The 22,384-nt window shown below is 36.7% G+C and overlaps 1 pseudogene; it reads right to left on the reverse strand.

Annotated features, from left to right (window-relative positions):
- Window positions 1-1,096: 1,096 nt before the first annotated feature.
- LOC130974711 (potassium transporter 5-like) lies at window positions 1,097-10,987 on the reverse strand (annotated as a pseudogene).
- Window positions 10,988-22,384: the final 11,397 nt, after the last annotated feature.

The following is a 22,384-nucleotide window of genomic DNA, read 5'->3' on the forward strand; positions in this document are numbered from 1 at the left end:
CTTTTGTCAATGTGTCTCTTATGTATTTCTATAGCTATGGATGTGTCTTATGAGTGACGTGTCTATTTTGGTTGCGTCTTCTTTGGAGGTGTCTATATATGTATATGTCTTCTGTTGGAAGTCTTTCGCCAATGGGTCTTTTGTGGATTTGTCTAACTATGGATGTGTCTTCTGACGGAGGTGTCTATTTTGGTCGTGTCTAATTCAGATGTGTCTATATCGTGTCTTTTAGGAGGTGTCTTTTTTTCAACATCTCTTTTGTAGATTCGTGTATCCATGGATGTGTCTTTCGATGGGAGGTATCTTTTTTGTTCATGTTTTATGTGTATATGTTTAGCTTCGGGTGTGTCTTTTAAAGGAGGTGTCTTTATTAACATTTCTTCTGTGAGTTTGTCTATCTATTGATGTGTCTTATGATAGATGTGTCTTTTTTTTGTATATTTTTCATTTTCTTATAATCGAAGTTACAATTGAGACTTATTGAAGTCTCGAATAAGCCTTAGTCAAATTTACTTGGGAACATAACCTTGCAAAAATGAGACACTACCTAAGTTAAAGAACCTATTATGTTGTGTGCTCCACATTAAAATCACATAAATATCATGATTATTTTGTGAGCTAATTAAAACTTAGAAAACTTATAACAGTATAATTATATAAGTGAATCACACTCAAACAATAAGCATATATCCTCAACTGAAAATTGTTTATTAAATCATATACCTCAATATTTTTTTAAAGAGAAGGGAAAAAATTCGAATAAAAAAATCTCCTTAAAAATCCATAATCAAAATTCTTCTAAATATTTCTAAACGAGTTTAACAAAAACATGAATCCGTCATGTTCTTATTTATTGTTTATGATGCAAAAGCTGGTATGAAGTTACTTCTTATGATAAGTGGGTCATAAATAAGGACTGAGATGAGTTTTCAACTGGAGATGGTCTTATTATTTGATACTTACTTGAGTATTTGTTTGGTTACATGAAAATACAATAAATAAAAGATGATGAAAACTAAGTACAAATAAATTTGATGCATGTAGAAATGTAATAGAGCAAGAGTAAGGGGAAAATGAAATGATTGTTGATGATGAGTTATATTTCATATGTCATTCCAATCTTGAGAAGTTTCTTACGCGGAATAGCCATCAATTGGTTTCCTTGGTGGAAGTTCTTTCTTAAAAAAGTGTAAGCATAGTTGACAACTATCTTATTGAGAAACGATGAATTTGGTTGAGCCACCACTTCTGCTTGGCCAAGCATATACATCACACCCTTTTGCATTGCTATATCGATGAAGTTGACCTCAGGTTTATTTAGGTGAATAAAGGCCTTGAGATTATGTATTAACTGTGATTCAAATACGAGAGCATCCTCAAATTTATCTTTGTAACAGCATCTAACCACGCAACGGAATATTTGGTACTCCATGGACTCCAAATGGCAAAATAGAAAACTCTCCTGCATGGAAACTCGGCTGATATGGATGACCTTGATAGCAACAAAGACAAGGGCTGAATGGATGGATGACGTACAGGCTATGAGATGGGGGAATTTCGGAGGAATTCCCTGCACAAGCTCAGAGTAGAGTAGCCCAACCACAAGAACTCTTCTTATGTCCCTATCCATGGCCAATTTCCCTATGTACTCACTGCAATATTTATTTCTAAGCTCGAACATGTACCTCTCTTTGTGCACATAATACCAAATTTCCATGATCATCGTCAAGAACAAAGAAGACACAATTAGAAGATATCCTCCCTCCATGAACTTTGTTATCTAAGATGAGAAATAAATAGCCTCTATGCAGCCGAATACCAATAAGAAGATAGTAGCTTGCCATATGCTCTTCTTCTATATAGCTAGCATTATCAATGTAACCAGCCACGTTGTGATAAGCGTATCCCCAATAACTGCAATCCTGTATACTTGACTTATTTTTTCTGTGGTCTTAAAGGCAGCACATATAATAATGCTTCCAATTATGAACATGTAATTGATTTCAGGAATATACACCTGACCCTCGTGCTTAGTGGAAGTATGCACAACCTTAACTCGTGGAAAACAACCTAAACTCAGGGCCTACGATATGATGGAAAAAGCTCCTGAAATCATTGCTTGGCTTTCTATGATAGCAAGACCAACAACTACCACAAATGTTGGCCAGTATATGGGATCTGCATGTATTGATACATTGGACTTTACTAATTAATCATAATAACTACAGTAACTGAATTTCCTACGATTGTTCAACTTACTTGGTAGACTTTCATAGAAAGTATTGCCCACTTTTTCAGGGAACTTTCGAAGAAATGCAACTTGTCCAATATATGCACACAATATTGTAGGACATGTAATCAAAGTGAAGCTGATCTGGGTCAATAATAACGATAATAATGGTTGCTATACGACTCAGGTAAATATATTAGCAAAGTTCCTCGCCAAATCAGAAAGAAAAAAAAGCAAGTTTAATATAAGATAGAGAAAATATATGCACAAACACAAGTTTACGTTTATTTACTCACTTGAATTGCTCATACATTAAAGTGACCCAAATCTGCAAACATGGCCTCAGATCCTATGATTATATGAGTACTAATTAGAATTAATGAACAATACAACTCAATTAAGGAGATTAATAAGCTAGGAGCGGAACTGATTTTTCGATTAATAATATAAATAAAATTCTTTAGGCAAATATGCTATATGCCGACCTGTTATGCATAGAAACACTCCACCAAGTGATAGCCATTCTTGCTTACCGTTGCGTTTGAAGTAATCAACTATATATTTTGGATTGAAAGCACGCAACACTCTAATATCATATTTGAACAAAACTCTAACAAGTCTTCTTTTGACAGGAAATGGTCAAAGTTCGAAAAAATCTAAAGGACTTTAAGGATGGACCAACTCCCGTGTATGCGGATTTGGGTAAACACTTCGGTACTGACACCAAGTATTTTGACAAGACAGTAATTTCAAAGAGAAGCTAGATAAGTCTATTTGCCATACGACATGGTACTTACATTGATGCAACCGAATAACCAAGATGTGTTTTTGTTTATCCATGTATGTAATCTGCCTAGATACAAGTGTATATTATTGCAGTGATTTTTTTCATATGTATGTCCCATCACTAGTAGGTGTATGCATTCCATGTCTATGGAAAAATACTTTTCGTACTGGATATTTTACACAGTAAACCACATGATACATCACGGATGAGGATAGGTGTATATGCGGTACAAAAAGATCTCATGACTTTGTTAATCTATTTAACCCGTATTATTATATTACGTTTAAACTTTAAATGCGTTTTATGATAGGCTCATTGATGACATAGCTAAAGTGGTCATCCCAACGTATAAGCCCACTCAAAGAAGCTTGCCTCGTACATATACCTATGTCCCAATACAACCAAATGGGTGAATTTTCCTTAAAATCTAACAATATCTTAATTTGTAAGTTTACTTGAGATCTATATATATTCTCCTAATACAATCCATTATTTATATTCACCTAGTTTTGATTATGGTGTATATATACACCATAAATTCATGGAGTACTGGACCGAAGACGGTAAATTGAATGAACGCAATTATGTGAGCTTCCAAAACCTATTGCTGAATAACTAATTATCTAAACACACATGACTGCCCGTTACTAAATGCCGTCATACAATATTGATTTTTAGATGCAGAACACCATCAATATAGGAAGAAAATAATGTTTGATATTATATTCTGGATCATACTAATTCAGCCATTGAAGAAGCACTAGATTCCCTTGACCACCGTCTTCAACCTGTTGCATGTCACAACCATCCAAGGAACAAACGTAAGGAGGTTAGAATATTGTTCACAGCACCTAGCACAAAGAGCATGTTTCGATGTGCTGAATGATTGCCGAAGAAACAGACCATCAAAGGTGCTAAACATGGGAAGAAAAAAGATTCATAGAATATTCTTGTTTACCTTGTCCAGAGATACCCTCACATGCTGAGTTATATTTTGTTGCAACTTGATATTTTTTCTTATGTTACACATATTGATTGTTTCTTTTGGATTCTTATGTTGTTATTAGCGAGTATTTATTTTGAAAATCTTGTTCAATTTTGTTGGTTAATTAACAGAGAATGCATCTATTGTGGATGTGAATCCTCTCTTGGGACATTGGTATATTTTATTTTGCACAAGATAAACACTTTCTCCATTTTAATGTGTAAATGTTTGCATAAGCTAAACATGTTAATATTTCAAAAGTGTTATTACTGGATGTGTCTACTTTTAACGGAGGTTTCTGTTTTGGCCGTGTCATCTTCGGAGGTGTCTATATATAGTTGCGTCTTCTTTTATAGGTATCTTTTGCCAATGGATCTTTTGTGGATTTGTCTAACTATAGATGTGTCTTATGACGGAGGTGTCTATTTTGGTCGTGTCTAATTCATATGTGTCTATATTGTGTCGTTTAGAAGGTGTCTTTTTTTCATCATCTCTTTTGTGGATTCGTGTATCCATGGACGTGTCTTCCGATGGAAAGTATCTTTTTTGTTCATATTTTATGTGTATGTGTTTAGCTACGGGGGTGTCTTCTAATGGAGGTATCTTTATTAACATTTATTATGTGGGTTTGTCTATCTATAGATGTGTCTTATGATAGAGGTGTCTTTTTTTGTTGTATTTTATATTTTTATAGAATCAAAGTTACAATCGAGACTTGTTGAAGTTTCGAATAAGCCTTAGTCAAACTTACTTGGAAACATAACCTTGCAAAAATGAAACACTACCTAAGTTAAAGAACCTATTATGTTGTGTGCTTCACATTAAAATCACATAAAAATTATGATAATTTGGTGAGCTAATTAAAACTTAGAAAACTTATAATAGTATAATCATATAAGTGAATCGCACTAAAAAAATAATCATATATCCTCAATTGAAAATTGTTTATTAAACCATATACCTTAATATTTTTTTAAAGAGATTGTGAAAAAATTCAAATACAAAAAAAAATCTCCTTACAAATCCATAATCAAAATTCTTCTAAATATTTCTAAACGAGTTTAACAAAAATATGAATCCGCCATGTTCTTACGAATCATTCACTCTAACAACAGAACCGACCGCTACATTTCGAGTGATTGTTATATCATTCTCCTAGAAAAAAGTACCACAAAAAAAAATAATTCAACTGTATCCATAAAGTCACCTCAACAAAGGGTTCGAAATTAAACAAATGGTAAACACATATCGGAGGTATATTTTCTTCTTTCTTCGCATAAATTTATTGATCGAGTTGTCCAGTTTAGATCCAAGGCTCTTCAATCTCGGCCGACCCTTGGTTGCCACCTTTGAAAGACCTCGAATGTTATCTGCACTGAGAGTTGACTTATACTGTGTCGCTATGCTATTTTATGTAGTTGCAACACTTTTAGACCCCAAGATTGCACGATAATAAACTAGCTTGGCCCTCACATCGTTAAAAGCTGAATGTAATATGGCCGCTTCTTCGTCAGGTGTCACGAAATCCTAGGTAACATTATAGAAGTGTTAACACAATTCTCTAAATAAATTGTGGCTTTCATCCGATTGATTTTCATCATTGCTGCTCATAATGTAAGTGTATTTGTGCTGCACATTCTTGCTCCATCAAAGGAGAACATAGTAAAATGTACTCTGTAATATGAAAACACAGCAAGACAGTAGCAACAAAGAATATCTCTTGATTCAAACATATTGCACTCGCACCGAACCTTGTGTGGCAAGTCAAACTCGACACCGTTAGTGCAGTATCTAAACCGCCATAAAGTTGGTTTTGCTCGTCCACATTCACACAGAACGAATCACCCTCTTAAGTTACACTGTGGATTAAACAATCGCCTTTTTTCTTGAATTCCTGTTGTACTTCCCTAAACATAGAGCTTGTGTACTCTCGTTGAAATTGTCTTTCAATTGTAGAGCTGGATGAGCAGGGGACAACTCTTTTAGAGTCTATAACATCGTCCTCCAATTCTTTTTGCTCCTTGTTCCCAAGCACGATGTCATACTCATGCACGAACTGAACTAATCCACTCTTGTAATGCAAGAAACTCTCATAAAAAGCGTGCATACTTTCACTCCTCTAAGAACTCCTGATACTAGCCTAAAATTCACCTCAGAAAAAGATTAGAACCCACATCCGTCGATCGTCATAAAGGTCTACAAAAACAAAAATACAAAAATCACCATCATGAATACTTAGCTATATTACCACACACATCTACAGACTTAGTAAACCAAACACCCATCGACCTTCAAACAGAGACATCCTATAAAGCATCCAAACAAGTTATAAATCATCCAATGAGAACGGTACCTAAAAGTTCAGTATACTAAAAAAAAGCTTCGCAAAGAATATACTCTCCAAAAGAAACATACAAGCACATGAAAAAATGAACCTAATAGCCATCTATTGTGCTCTAGGTTAAATTCAGCAATGAAGCCAACCTAATCCTTCTCGAAAGATTCCACAGACTGGGCACTCCATATAGTGCCAGTCATTTTAGCATGTATTTCTATGTACCAAGCATATCCTCCAAATTTATGTGATATCTTATTCAATATGTGCCATATGCACGATCGGTGACAAGTATTTGGAAAAATATTCCTAATAGCACCAAACATGGACTTGCACTAGTCCGTGATGATGGCCTGTGGAGCAGTTCTCACGCACTTCAGCCGTTGCGTAAAGACCCACTCAAAGCTACGTATTTTCTCATTCTCCAGCAAAGCACATCCAAAGCATAGTGGACTTCTCGTGATGATTGACACTAACAAAAGATATAAATGGTAGTCTATGCCTACAATAAAAACAGCCACAAGAAAGAACTCGCAATAATGTTAAACAAGAAACCTTTCAATAGATACACAAACACACACATACTTATTTCTACTATATATTGTATCAAACGACACCACGTCTCCATAATATTTGTAGGATAGCCTACACCTTGCATCTACCCAGAGCGTACTCCTAAACTTGTTAGCTGCGTTGACATCTATTGCATAAAATAAATTTGGGTTGATATCTTTCATTCGCAAGAAATAGCTCAACATTTCCTTAACATCAGCGCTTTCGTCAGCACAACGCAGAGTACTTGTAATGTAATTCCTCACATCCTTTTTTGAGTAACTCATATTCGATGACCCACCATCCTCGTTTGTCAGTGCGAGGTACATCTTGTTAGGCAGTATGTCAACTTCATCGTTGTCCTCAATCACACACTTAGCATGCATGGTCGGTTCTCTGTATTCATGGTAATGGACAGATTGCTTAGCAAAACACGGGTGGGTATGCTTCAATTCTAATTTCGACACCATCCATTTAACCTTATGCCTATCAAACATCACGTACATCATTGTTCTGCATCTTGCGGTTGTTATTTTCTTTACCTGAGATACTGTCTTCACTCGAGACTCCTGATAACCTTCATAATTGCAATGTATCGATAGGTTAATGAATAAACTGAATTCATTTTTTGTCTTGTCAAAATTGGTGTTCCTAATCTTAGTGACGAACCCAACTTTCTTTACATAATTAGAATAGAATTCTTGTACCCGCTATAACAAAACAAATTGCAATTCTACGTTGAATTTCAGTGTGATCTGACAACTACAAATTCATTAAGAGAAAATAACATTCACTGCCGAACACACTTAAAAAATTAGTCTCTAATAACTCGTTATTATTATGACAACAATAAAGTAGTTTCTAATAACATTTGCACCTCATGACTTAATTCCGTATCATCATCCTTCAACTCAATAACATCTACAGATTCTTTTTCCTGAAATTAAGAACACCCTAATACAGATAAGCGGATCAAACCAAAAACATATTACAAAAAGAGTTAAGCATCCACTATTCAACACCCAAAAAAACTCTTCCAAAATCCACTTATTCATTAATAACACCAATGTATAAACAAAAAAAAGTATAATAATTTCAAACAAGAATATCCATGTTAATACCTACAAAGTAAAAATTTAAATAAAGTTGCAAAAGAAATACAACATGGTGAACAAAAAGATTAAAAAATACATCATATGTCAAAATTGTAACATCGTACTAGCATAAAAGAATATTCACAACAATTATACTTAAACAAACAAAAACACAATAATTTTAAATAAGAGCATCCTTGTTAATACCCAAAAAAAATTATAAACAAACTTGCAAAGAAACATATAAATTGGTGAACACAAAAAGACAAAAAAAAAATACACCATAGATCCAAGTTGTCCCATCAGGCTATCATAGAGTAAATTCACACCAATTATACTACTAACCATAGTTGTAAAAACCGAATTGATGATTAAATCGGTCATGTTACTGATTTATTGGTTTACTGGTTCAACCGATAAATTACTGGTTGAACTGGTAAAACCAGTTCTACGTAAATAAAAAATATGAAATACTAAAAATAGTCATAAACTTAAAAAAATTCAAAATACATATCTTCAGTTCTTTACCAATATTTTAAAAATAACTAAGTTTTAAAGTCTAAAGATAACTAATATAAAGATAGACATAAAATTTAGTTAGTACTACTACAATAGTATCTTAATTAGACACAATAAGGATAACAACTCATAAACTATAACCAAGGAGTGATTTCGAAGTCGGGAAATCGTTCTTCATCTGACAAATGTGGAGCTACCTCCTGATTGGTTTCATTTTGATTTACATTTTCCATAGAATCATTAGCTCCATCATCATCCCGATCATCTTCCAAATCCAATTGATCTAGCATTATAGATAATGTTTCACAAATCAAGATAAAAAATAATATAAAACATGTTATAAAGTATACCAAAATTATAGTTGAACATAATTTATAAATAAATAAAAGCATACCTAAATCAACTAAAGGTGATTGAAGAGACATATTTGCAAGATCATTTCATAAAGCATCAACTTCTTCAAGAGTTAAAAATGGTGGTGAATCTTCCAATATCCATTCCAAATGATCCTCAAATGCATCAAGACAAATTGGATCATAAACTTGCTTTCTCATTTGCTTCCTATGTTATCAATATACTTCGTCACTCTTGCGATGATTAAAATTTTTAAAATAATGCTTTCAACTTAAAATAATAAAAAAAGTACCTTTGTTGTAACCTTAATTTGTAATGAATATAAATAAGATCATTAAGTTTTTCATACTCTAACTGATTCCTTTTCTTTGAGTGAATATGTTTATAAATACTCCAGTTACGCTCACAACCTGAAGAACTACAAGTTTGGCTTAAAATACAAATCGCCAACTTTTGCGAATTTGGCGCTCCACAACCATAAGATTTCCACCATTGATCTTAACATAAAATAGAATTGTAATCCTTTGACTTGTTTTCCTTTTCTATAGCTAGGTACTGGAACTCTGGATTTTTGTTATTGTTGCATCTCATCATGTTTGATCCCGTCAAATTCTCTTTCAACTTCATCACAAGCATTATAACTTTATGCATATTGTTCTTGAGTTTTTCTTTTCTTACTTCGAAGCTCTTCAATGCTTTGATGGAATTGATGTCTCACTGCAACTAGCACATTTTTACATGTCTCAATATCTCCTCCTTTTCCAGCCAAATGAAGCTTAAACCAAGGAATTCCTCCACCCCTAATAAGCTTCTCACAATATATGCATAACAGAATAGTTTTTTCACATTTCACAACTTGTTTTCAATGACCCATATAGGATCCGTTTTAGCTCTATTATCATTTTTTTGGGTTCTAATTCATGCATCAGAAGTTGATTCTTGTTCTTGCGAAGATGGTATTTCTGATGGTGTATTCGCGGAAGCCATTCTAAAACAATATGGAGTAGCAAAAGTATAAAACAACAACAACCCTAAATTTTCTATGTCCTATTCTCTATTAAGCAAGACAACAACCTTAAATTCACAGAACAAGCAGATTCACAGTTTCATACTAAACAATTACTTCAACATCACCTATTTTAACAAGCAGCTATTTCAATAATAGAAATTTCACCTATTCATCCCAAAAATTTCAAGTTTTCATAACAGAATAGAACAACATAACAACATTATTCATAACAGCTTCATAATTTCAAGTTTTGAACAAGCATATTCAACAAGCAGCTATTTCAACAACAGAAATTTTACCTAATTATCCTAGAAATTTCAAGTTTTCATAACAGAACAGAACAAGATAACAACATTATTCATAATAGCTTCATAATTTCAAGTTTTCAACAAGCATATTCAACAAGTATTAGAAGAATAGAGCGAAACAGAAGAGAACAACATATTCAACTAACCTGTTTGACAGCAAAGGACGAAGACAACGGCACGACAACGACAACGACAAATATGAGAGACAGGGACGAAGGTGAGATTGAGACTAAGCAGAGCCGCGGTTCTGTTCTATTCCTTGAGACTTCAGAATGGGTGTCACGGTGAGGTCTTCTAAGGTGAGACGAAGAAGACAACGGTGGGCGGCAGGCGGCGGTGGCGCGCTGAGTGATAAAGTGAGGTGACATCACGAGGTGAGGAGGTGAGGGGGTGGGTTAACCATTGTGGTTACTAGTTAGGAGATTAGGGTTGGGGAAACAGGGATTGGGGTTGGGGGGTTATTCGAGTCTCTCTTTCTTTCTTTTTTTAAACCAAAATGACATTGTTTTGGCAAGTGAATTAAAAAAAACTTCCTAATCGGTTGAACAATAACTGTCAGTTCTCCAGTTTTTATCAGAACCGACCGGTTCAAATCGGTTCACAATAGTTTCGTTCCTTGTCCAGTCATATTCATCAACCAAACCAGTTAGGGGTCTGGTTCTTACAACTATGCTACTAACACACAACTTACCTTCTCTACGTGTTGAGTATCATTTTCACTCAAACACCGGACATTGACTTCGGTGGACTTAGAATGATTACGCACATCATATGAAGTGTTATACGATTCTTCTTTACAAATTGATGGATCCATCGACGCAACAGTCTCAACTTGCCTTTAGCGGGAACAACTACGCCTTGCTCCTGTAAAGATGAAATACTATGGCTCCATGAGAGGGGCATGCACGATGACGACGACAACTACAGTAAGGTTGGGATGCGATATCGATGTGTAGGATGAATTTCTCATTAACGGAAAGGGTTGTATCATAAACGGGTTTGGGAAGTAGCCCTTCGCTTTTGATTGGTCTCCGCAGCGGCACGTTGAGAGCGCAACTACCACAATGGCAAGAGGACCTAGAGACGGGTGAAGATGCGATCACGGTTTTAGGTTTGAATTAGACGTCCTTAATGTGCCGTGCTGTATCAATCCTTATGTTTGAAATTTGTAATTAATGATGATCAATATATTTTTAAACATAATATTTTTAATAAAAAATAATAATTAATTATTGTTGTCAAAATTTGGCAGACTCTAACTTAGTCCCCAATACTTTTTTCTTTATTTAAAGATTTTTTATTGGTCAAGAAATAAATTCATACGCAAGGTATGATTTGAATTTCTAATATATATTTAAATGGACAAGTGAACTTACTACCTAATCAACCTAATTTTATTTTTTTAGGAATTTATTTTTATTGTCTTTATTATTATGTCACAATTTATTTTTTTTATGAAAACTACATTGGTGTATTGGCTCAATATTGGAAAGGGGGAATTTTTTCATATTGTGAGTGTCAGTTCAACACGCAGAGGGCGTGGTGAGGTGGCTTGTAGTGACGGGTGGCACAACCCTGGCAACACGCAAGGGGCGTGTTGCCTCTGAATCCTGGCAGCATAACAAGGTCTTCGCTCGTTTTCGAGGAGCCTGGAGCAACACAGGGGCCATGTCATAGGTGGTCTACATGCAGGGGACAGTCCCCCACCCCCTGGGAACCATTTTCATGCATAAATGTTGTTGTTGAATGTTTCACAATTTTACCACGAAAGGAGAAGTTGAGAAGCTGAAGAAGAAAGTTAGGAGTTAGGGTTGTTTGAAGGAAAAAATTATATAAAAAATTATTAATTTGTATTGATTAAAAATGGTACATAATTATACGGCACCCAAAGAACATATCATCAATTATTTAGATCATCCAGTTTATGTAAGTTCATAAATTTTATTATTTTATGTATTTAAATTAAAAAATTTTTATTTTTTGTTGTTGTTATTATTATATTAAAATATAATATTATTTTTTTAAATTTTTTTAAATGCATATGACAGTTGAATGAAAAAAATCAATGCATGAATGTGTGTGAAAGAAAATGATGGAAGGTTCGGTTGCATTGTTATTATTAGATTGATATAGGTTGAGTTGGATACTTGAGCTAATCAAAGATTCAATCTATTAGTACACTTAACTATATTTATCCCACCTTAACTCTAATCCCATTACAACTCTAAAAAGACCTCATGATATCTGCATACATGCATCAAGTACGTGTTGATTGTTAGATGAATAGCAAATTCTAGAAAGCATGATTAGAGGAGACTTGAGTGATTAGACCTTAAACACTGAGCGATTAGAGTGTATATACATCCGGTGAGAGTTCGATTACTTAATTCTATGTTTCCACACCTCTTATTAGACATTCTTGCAAATTGCTTCATTTTTGAGACTTGAATCAATTCTTTGAATTTTGATTGCATTGAATTATTTCTTTGTTTAGCCCTATATATCCATATGCTTGATTGAAAATTTGATTGTTTGTTTTTACCAAATCAATAGGACAATATGGTATAGATAAAAATAGATAGTATTTAGTATACTTGCATGCATATAGATAGTTACATTTAATAAGTTGTTTACCTTTGATCATTCTCGTTGTATGTGTTTAGCATGAGGACATGCTATTATTTAAGTGTGGGAAAATTGATGAGTCCATATTTGATGATAATTTTTTGCTTGAATTGGACAGATTTCATTACATAAACTCACACTTAATCACCAAAATGGCATACTTTTGTGATTTCTCTCTCATTTGAACCTAAATGTAAAAACATGCATTTTTATGCGTAAATTTATCATTTAATCCAATTTTTATTCCATTCGATGTCTTGATATGTTTTGTTAAGTGATTTCAGGTCAATTAGACATGAATGACTAGGCAAAAGTGGAATAAAGCATGGAAAATGAGAGAACACATGAAGAAAACAAAGGAGAAGCACACAGTCAAGTGTGCATATGCACAATCTCCTGTGCGTACGCACAAGTTCCAGCACATGACTTCATTAATGAGGCATGTGACTCGCGAATTTGGGGCTCTTTTGGCCCAATTTTTAGAGTTGCTGAAGTCTTTTGAGATGCTATATCAAAAGGAAATGAACATACATCAAGAGAGTTACTTAGAGAGCTCACTTTTAGCATAGAAAACATAATTAGGAGTAGGAGTAGTGTAGATAGTTTTCTTTCAATTCTCTCTTAGGGTTTACTTAATTTTTATTGTACCATTTTATAGTTCCAATTTTGGTCTTGGATTTTGATCATCTCTTTATGTAAGTACTCTTTAATTTCTCTTTAATTACATCACATTTACTCTTATGTTCTTATGATTCTAGTTATTTTGTTAATATATGTAATTTTGATTTCTTGAAGTTTTGATTGATGAATTTCATATTTTATGATTTATACTTGCTTAATTGAGTTTATATTGTTGATTTTGTGAATAGTTTGGTTATAGTTTTCCATTTCCTTTGCAACTTCTTATGTTTTGCTTTTATGCCCACCAAGTGTTTGTGAAAATGTCACTTGGTAATTTTGAGTAGATTTTCACGCCTTGGCTTAGGAAATGAGTTCCTAGGATACTAGAGTCATAATGTCCGACATTTAGTGGTAATTCTTGGGTTGTTAGTTGACTCTTGTTTCCATTGACGCTAGCTTTTTACTAAGTTAATTAGTAAGTTAGCTAGGACTTATAGATTAAGGTCAATTATGCTTACTTAACTTACTCCTCAATGTTAGGGGTTGACGAAGCGAGATTAACTCATCATAGTTGGCATAGTTGTGGTTATGACAATGATAGGATTCCTTAATTCTCATTCCCAGGTCAAGACTCTTTTATGCAATTATAGCATTTTCACTAATTTTGATCTTGTTTCCTTTTAATTTGCTTTACTTTCCTATTTGATCATTTGTTAGTTCTTTTATTTCTTAGGTCTTTTAATCTTTCGTTCCTTGATTGAAGAAAACCCCTTTCTTCACAACCAAGAGTGTGACATCTAATTTGCATAGTCCGAGGGAGACAACCGGGACTTCAAACTCCTGGTTTTTACTTGTTTTGGATTATGACAATCTTTTGAATTTAAACTTTGATTGAGAGGATTGATTGTCGGTTTGGACTATGCTATTAACAAAATTATTTTGTTAAATTTCGAATCGGCATAATTATCTCACATAAGGGATTCTACTACATTTCTAGGATCAGATTGATAAGAGGATTTTACCCCTTATTAGCTATTTTGGTGGAAAGGTGGAGGTCAGAAACTCTTTTGTTTGTATTGCCAGTGGTGATACTGGAAGATGTCACTCATATATTTGGCCTACCCATAGATGGAGAGCCTGTGAGCGGATGTACAGATAGTAGTGGCAACTTCCTATAGATCGAGAGCATCGCGATATTCAGTCGCGAACCGGTTGTCAATAGTTCTTCAAAATTTTATATAAAGTTGGGTTGGGTTCGGACTATCAGAGACACAGAGCCATTGGACACCGAGGAGTCTATTAAGAGATACGTCAGATGTCAGATTTTCTGTTTGTTGGTTTCGACCCTATTCACGGTGATAAATCGACCGCATATGCTCACGCGAAGTATCTACCGTTGCTTCGCGATTTTGAGCGGATCCATACTTATACTTGGGGGTCAGCATGTCTTGCGCATCATTACAAAGCACCATGTTGTGCATCATGGTCTAATACTAAGGAGATGGATGGCTCTCTTAATCTATTGTTTGTTTGGGCATGGGAGCAACTGCCGTGTATTACGCCCGTACCCAGACAGTCCCTTCCACCGGCTGAGATACCAGTTGCCATGAGGTAACAGTTCCTATTTTAGTCCTTCATTATATTGAGAATGCATATTTGATTGATGGCCACCTTTTTAATTTTTTCAATGAACCATGTTTCAGGTGGAGTCATTCATATCAGAGCAAAGCTTGGTTATCGAAGACCGTAGCGATATTTAAGCAGGAAATAGACTACATGGACGAGGTAAATATTGATGGTTTGTGTGATTCTCGTATTCAAACATTAATATTAGGGTTCTAATATTCTAATAATATATGGCAGTTTGTATGGCAGTCGTACGAAGGATTGGACATACCCGACGAGTTACATGGACACCTTGAGGTATGTGACATCGTTGCTCCGTTATTGTCGTTCGAGTGTGTCGAATGGCACCCTGCGAACTGAGTGATGCGTCAATTTGGGTATGCACAATCCCTCCTCGGTGGTAGCAAGAGAAATTCCATTGAGAGAGCACTGCATCACTCTTCACGGAGTGCAGCTTTATGACTAGACAGTTTTACATTGAGGATGGATAGAAGAATGGGGCAACTGCCGTAACACTTGGTTGTGAGATCTGCACCCCCTTCTGTCTTTAAACATTAGACCATCGGTGAAGTACCAGGATTGGTACATGGGTTCGTACGGACATCTGCTGAGATTGTTGGAGCACGTTCCTCAGCATCCATACCAGCCTCCAGCACCAGCACAGCTAGCACCTCAGGGACCACCTTAGTATGCAGTCTTTGAGCCGTTTCCTTATTATATAATGGTCGCCATGATAGTCACCACAGCTAACATAGCAACCACGATCAGACCAGCGACCACGACGAGGCCAATCAACATAGTGGGCACAGTCAGCACAGTCGGTACTCTCAGCAGGGTTAGTCTAGCTGGCACTATCAGCATATCCACCAGGGTCAGTCCTGCCAACACTCTCATCCCATATTGTACATTTTGCCCAGACAGAAATGGGTTGACTTTCTATTGATCTCATGGCAAATTCCCGTAGACGGTCATGGAGATTAGCAAATACAACAATGGGTCAATGCTGGTTTAGGTGGTTATCTATATCTTACCATTATACCTTCACCGACAGAGGCAGATGATCCACATTGGACATCAGTAGATATGGCCACTGGTAAGTAGGGTCCTGCTTCTGATCACACCTCAGGGCAGGCATCCTGTAATAGTGGGTTCATCGAGCCGCATGCGTCCTTTGAGGTTGTTAATGAGTACAACCCCGATGCATCTGCACCGGCAGAGCCAGGTGGGTCAGCCTCTCCAGCTATCGATGACTCAGTCCGGGGTCATTCATGTGGCCTATGGATGAAACAAAATCCACTTGATAGGTTTACTCCGTCGCAGTTCGGTCAAGGCATGACGGGTAAGGGACTGAACTGGTTAGCTCAAAAGAAGTGAAATGACTATTAGTTAATCCTGTGTATGTTTTTAGAATTCACTATTGTTTTAGAATTAACTGAATGTAACTCTTAGTTAATCTTTTGTATTTTTTTTTTAATTTAGTATAGTTTTAGAAATAACTGAATGTAACTCTTAGTTAATCAGTTGTATGTTTACCTAATCAAAATTCAAATTATGGTCTTAAAATTAAGTGAATATAATTCTTCGTTAATCTTTTGTATATTTAACTTACAAAGGCATTAAATGGTAATATTAACCTAACAATACAAACACGACAAACAACAAAAATATTAATGAATAAACTCAAATTTAAAAATACAAACACGACAAACTAGAAAAACATTAATGGATAAAACAACCTTAAACATGCAAACACAAAGGCCAGAAAAGATCTAGGAACCACCATCGTCACCAGCACCACTCAGTCCACCATCATCACCAGCACCACTCGGTTCGGCATGCTGAGAACATCGACTCTGACTATGACCATGTCTACTACAGAGATGGCATGTTTGAGGACCATGCATATCGTGTAAGTCCATTTCATTCAGGTATCGGGTCAATTTAGGGTGACCTTTCGATGTTCTCTTCAAGACGGGATTAGCGACTAATGTGGATCCCTAATAAGCAGGCCATGTCTCGGCATCGCCTAATAGTACGATCTCAAATTTGTAGACCTTACGATCTTCTGTCATCCTGTACACATCATGCACATACAGCTGCCAATCGAGTCGCTGGTTGGCACAGCAAGCAATAACATGTCGACATGGTAGTCGTTCCACCAGAAAGTGCCCACAGTCACACGTCTGCCGCGCAAGATCAACTACCAACACCTTTTCATTAGGCATTTCACGCACCTCAAACACCTCGTTTTGTCTATCAAACCGGTGCACAACTATATTTCTAGCACGTTACATATTTGCTTATATCCGCTGTTGTGCAAATACAGAGTAAGTAAATCCAGCACACTTGCTTTTGTGAGTCTCGGCACTCTTCCGCGTAAATAGTTCGTTTAACCAATAATACGTTGCTCAGATGAGGGCCAACAGAGAGAGGTTTCGGGCACCCTTCAAAACTGAATTAATGCACTACATAAGGTTCGTCGTTATATGGCCCCATCGATGACCCTCATCAAATGCCAATACCCAGTGTCTAAGTCCAATGACATCGCATCACTGGGCATATACATCGCCTCGCTCTTCCAACCTCTTGTAGTTGATGTTGTACTCCTCCACCGTCCTTGAATACCCTATGTTGGCAACAAGTTTTTGCAAGTGCGGGACTTTGAATGCCTATAAGAAGTTGCTACCGATGTGCCTTATACAAAACATCTAACATGCTCTTGGAGGTTGCGAATCACTACCGAGACGATTTACTACTGTCAGGATTGACTCATGTCGATTTGAGATCATCTACACTATCTTTCTAACAACATGCCTTCGTATATTCCTAAGAAAAAAGTGCCACGCATCGGCTGTCTCGCCCTCCACCAAGGCAAAGGTGATAGGCACAATGTTTTGGTTCCCATCTTGTGCAACAGCAACCAGAAGTGTACCTTTGTATTTTCCATATAGGTGTGTGCTGTCAACATGAACTAGAGACTTGCAATGCTTGAATTCCCTAATGCATGGATTAAAACTCTAAAATACGCGGTGGAGTATTCTCACACCGTCTGCCTCCTCAGTCTCGTTGTATAGGGGTCAAATTTCTATTTGGACAATTGAGCTAGACATCTTCTAAGTATTCTCACACCGTTCACTTCCTCACTATTTTATGATTTATATTGTGCTAACTTGAGTGGTTTTTATCAGCTTTTCACCCACTTATTCATATGATTAGCATGATATTACAATTCCTTTCCAAAGTTATTCTATGGTTGAAAACTTGCTTCCTAGAGATCTTTTTATTGTGTATTTTAATTCTCCTTTATACCATTCGATGCCGTGATCCGTGTGTTAAGTGTTTCAGGCTTCATAGGGTAGGAATGGCTTAAAGAATGAGAGGAGGCTTTCAAAAAGGGAAGGAGCACAAGAAATAAAGGAGACAACCAGCGAACAGCGACGCGCACGCATGGCTGACGCGTGCGCGCGATTTGGACAAAATCACAGCGACGCGTACGCGTGGATTGGAGTTCGCGCAAATGACGCGCACGCGTGGAGAGAAAAATCGTCAATCGACGCGTACGTGTGACTGACGCGTACGCATGACATGCGCGATCTGCAGAAAATTCAGAAAACGTTGGGGGCGATTTCGGGCCATGTTCTGACCCAGATTTTGGCCCAGAAACACAGAATAAAGCCAGGGAACATGTAAAGACTCAATAAACAATTCACACAACATTCATTATTAATTCACAATTTTAGTTTTTAGATGTAGTTTTAGAGAGAGAGAGGCTCTCTCCTCTCTCTTAGGATTTAGGATTAGGATTTCTCTTAAAGGATTTAGGATTTTTTCTTCTCAATTTCCAGGTTTAATGTTCCTTTTATTTATTTTTCCAATTTAATTTATGAACTTTTTCATGTTAGATTTGATTTCTTTTATTAATGCAAATTGAGGTATTTTAGATTTATGATTTTAATTTAGCTTTTTACACTCTTAACTTTGGTTGAGTAATTGGTGACACTTGAGTTATCAAACTCAGCTGATGATTGAAAATTGGAATTCTTTACTGATTGATTTGAATTCCCCTAACTCTAGTCTTTTCTTAGGAATTAACTAGGACTTGAGGAATCAAATTGATGTATCCACTTAACATACTTTCATAGTTAGAGGTTGACCAAGTGGGAGCGAAAGCCAATTCTCATCACAATTGATAAGGATAACTAGGATATGACTTCTAATTCTCATACCTTGCCAAGAGCTTTATTAGTTATTAATTTAATTTCTTGCAATTTACTTTTCTTGTTCAACCTATTTAAAAACCCCAAAAAATATACCTTTTCCATAACCAATAATAAGAACACCTCCCTGCAATTCCTTGAGAAGATGACCCGAGGTTTGAATACTTTGGTTATCAATTTTATTAGGGGTTTGTTACTTGTGACAACCAAAGCTTTTGTACGAAAGGGATCCCTTGCCGGTTTAGAAGCTATACTTGTAATGAGGATTTATTTTGTGAAAATTCTAGACCGCGCAGGAATTTAGTTCATCAAAATGGCGCCATTGCCGGGGAATTGTAAACGTGTGCCTTATTATTGGTTATTGTAAATATTTGCTTTTTATTAATTTTTGTTTCTATTTTCTCTCACTACTATGAAGTCTCACTCCTTTGGCTATGAGTCTGGTTATAATTATGTTACAGGAAGATGAGATTATAATGACAACATGCACCATGGTTGGAACAATCAAAGATGGGAGGAGCCACAAGAATTTGATCTACCCTCATGGCAACAACCACCTCCAATGGACTATCAACAACCATTCTGTGATGCATATCAAGGCAATGGCTATGGTGAGCAATCTTTTGATTATCAACAACCACCACCATATGCCTATGAACCCCTTCCTCAACATGACTTTGGACCACCATACTCACAAGCCCCTTTCCACCATTCACCTACATATGACCCTAACCCATATCCACCATACCAACCACCTTATGAACCAAATGAACCATACATAGAACCACCCCCATTCCAACACAATTACTCTCATGAACCACCACCTCAATATACACCATCTCCTTATCATTATCAAAATGAACCACCCTCCTACCCACCCCCAAACCTCCATGGAGAAAGCACTTACTGATCTAAACTCTGCTATACAAGCTCTCGTCGCCCAGATTGGACCACCGAATACCTTCAACAATCAACCCTCAAGCTCTAGTACACTTCCTTTTCAACCACAGAATGATCTCTCCATCCCATCACCACCATCCAGAGAAGAGCACCCACATCCATCAATCCAAGAGCAACATGATCCCAATGATGCTATTGACATGGAACAAGAGAGAAGGGATCATCTTTGCGAATCCATACTTCATAAGGAACTAGATGAGGCACTAAAGGTGAAGGTAGAAGAGACCTTTGCAGATGAAGGAGTAGTTGAATGGAGTTGTCATAGAAAAGAAATCATCAAGGAGGAGTACGATTTTATACTTAAACAACTGGACAAAGCAGCAATTATTGAAAAGGAAAACGTGATTGCGGACTTAGGAGATGCTGAACCTCCATGGGAAGGTCAAGTCATAGAGCCTCCTTCCAAGGTGTTTGATGTTGATATTGAGGAAGGTGTACAACCTCCAAGACATATCATAGTTGAAGACTTGGAAGAGATTGATCAAGAGATGGAGATTCAAGAAGAAGAAGCACAACCTCCCATGCCCTTGGTGCGCAATGAAGAAGAGATTGAATTAGAAGAAAGCTACCAAGAGGAAGAGGTTGATATTGAAGAAGCTTGCAAAGAGGTGGAAGTTGTCAGAGAAGAGCACAAGGGAGTGGAGCTTGCAAATTCATTAGAAACACCTCTCCCAAGGCCATTACCGTCCAACACAACGTTCAAATGGGTAAAATTCTTATCCTTAACCTTTACTTTTTCACTTGAATATGGGCTTCTAGAGACGGATGGTCAACTTAGAGCTCTTTGTGGCATTAAGAGCAAGAGAAAGATGGTTAGTGGTTGAGTTGTCAAGCAAGGTTCAACATGGTTGTATGCTCCAAGTTAAAATACAAAAGTTAGTGTAGAGCTCGATTGAATAAGTCTAGGAAGTTGTTTGGCTGCTTCAGTGAGAATTTCAATTGCGTGCCACCCGGATGGAATCATGATGATCAACAAGAAGACAGGTGCAAAAGCAAAATTTGGGACCCCAGAATTCAGTCTAGCAATCAATACTCTTGGGGCCTTGTCACTTGCTTCAACTTGCTTGAAGGCTTTCTATGCCTAGTTTGGGATCCCGGAGGCTACTGGAATTACAAACATTGGTGGGGATTCAAGGATCAGTACAAGCACAAGCCACCATGACAAGGAGTTCACCAAATATCCAACTTAAGGACTTTAACTAAAAGTGCTAGGTGGGAGACAACCCACCATGGTATAATCGTTCTTTTTCAGTCTTAGTTTTATTTTACTTTGTTTTCTTCTCAGTTTTATTTTATCCTATTTTTTAGTGTTCATTCATCATGTCAGCCTCTGCATTAGCATTCTGCATTTTGCATATAAAATAAATAAAAAAAACGCACGCAACGCGTAAGCGTCGCTGACGCGTCCGCGTCACAAGTGCATTAGGAAGAAAAGAAAAGTGAACAGAGAGTCACGCGAAAGCGTGGCTGGAGGCGTGTCTCAGGCACAAACTCGCCCATGCGACCGCGTCACTAACGCGAACGCGTGGCCCTGTAAAATCGACGTAAATGGGTGTATGCCAGTAAGTTGTGATGGAGCGGGGCTGGTATCATGCTAGAAGCACAAGCCCTACCATGCGAACGCGTGCCTCACGCGTTCGCATCGTTTTTCAAAAATGGCCATCCACGCGATCGCGTCACCCACGCGAACGCGTCACCCAATTTTTTGGCAAAATGAGTTTGAAACAGAGAGTTGCACGAACGCGAGGCAGCACTCGCGGCAATCACACAAATCAAGCCACGCGATTGCGTAACCCACGAGTCTGCATCACCTGACCTTATCGCACACCACGCGACCGCGTCACTCACGTGTCCACGTCACCTGCGCCGCACAACTTATCCAGATCAGCGCCAATTATCTTTTCTTTTCTTTTCTAATCCTAATTTCTTCTATCTTTTCTTCTTTCTTCTTTCTTTCTTACTTTATCTCTTTAACTTCTCATCCCTCTTCACTTCAATTCTATTTTACTTAATTTATTTGCATATTTCATTCATTGCATTTTAATTTTGTGCATATTTTTCTTTTCTTTTCTAAATTTATTATTTTTCCATTGGTGTTACTTGTTCATATTCAACTTTTGCGTCTTTTCTGGTATTATTTTGGTGCTCAATGACTTGTTTTA

The sequence above is a fragment of the Arachis stenosperma genome, chromosome 4 (genome assembly GCF_014773155.1).
Source record: "Arachis stenosperma cultivar V10309 chromosome 4, arast.V10309.gnm1.PFL2, whole genome shotgun sequence".
NCBI classification, from domain to species: Eukaryota; Viridiplantae; Streptophyta; class Magnoliopsida; order Fabales; family Fabaceae; genus Arachis; species Arachis stenosperma.